Source organism: Morone saxatilis, unplaced genomic scaffold (genome assembly GCF_004916995.1).
Source record: "Morone saxatilis isolate NCDOM2014 unplaced genomic scaffold, NCSU_SB_2.0 Contig17, whole genome shotgun sequence".
Classification (NCBI taxonomy): domain Eukaryota; kingdom Metazoa; phylum Chordata; class Actinopteri; family Moronidae; genus Morone; species Morone saxatilis.
The window spans coordinates 15,933,586-15,933,889 of record NW_023339729.1 but is presented as its reverse complement, the minus strand read 5'-3'; positions in this window follow the sequence as shown (position 1 = coordinate 15,933,889).

Here is a 304-nt window from a genome sequence, read left to right as displayed (position 1 = left end):
GGAGGAGGAAGAGGAGGAGGGGGTCTCTGGGGGTCTAGTCGTGTGATTTTACTCCATCAGTCACAGGATACACTGAGAGTATGTAGGCGCAAGGCTGAACACCAACATAAGGTGGCTACTACTTATTCTATTTGTGCATCTTGTGTTATTACTATTGTGCTACTAATTGATATAATTAATAAGATAATATAAGAGACTCTAAATGTCTATATTATTGTGTTTTCCGTGAATAAGACCTACTGTAGAGTTTAGTGCCATCCATAAAAACACGTACATAGGTTAAAGGTGCAGTGTGCAACATTTG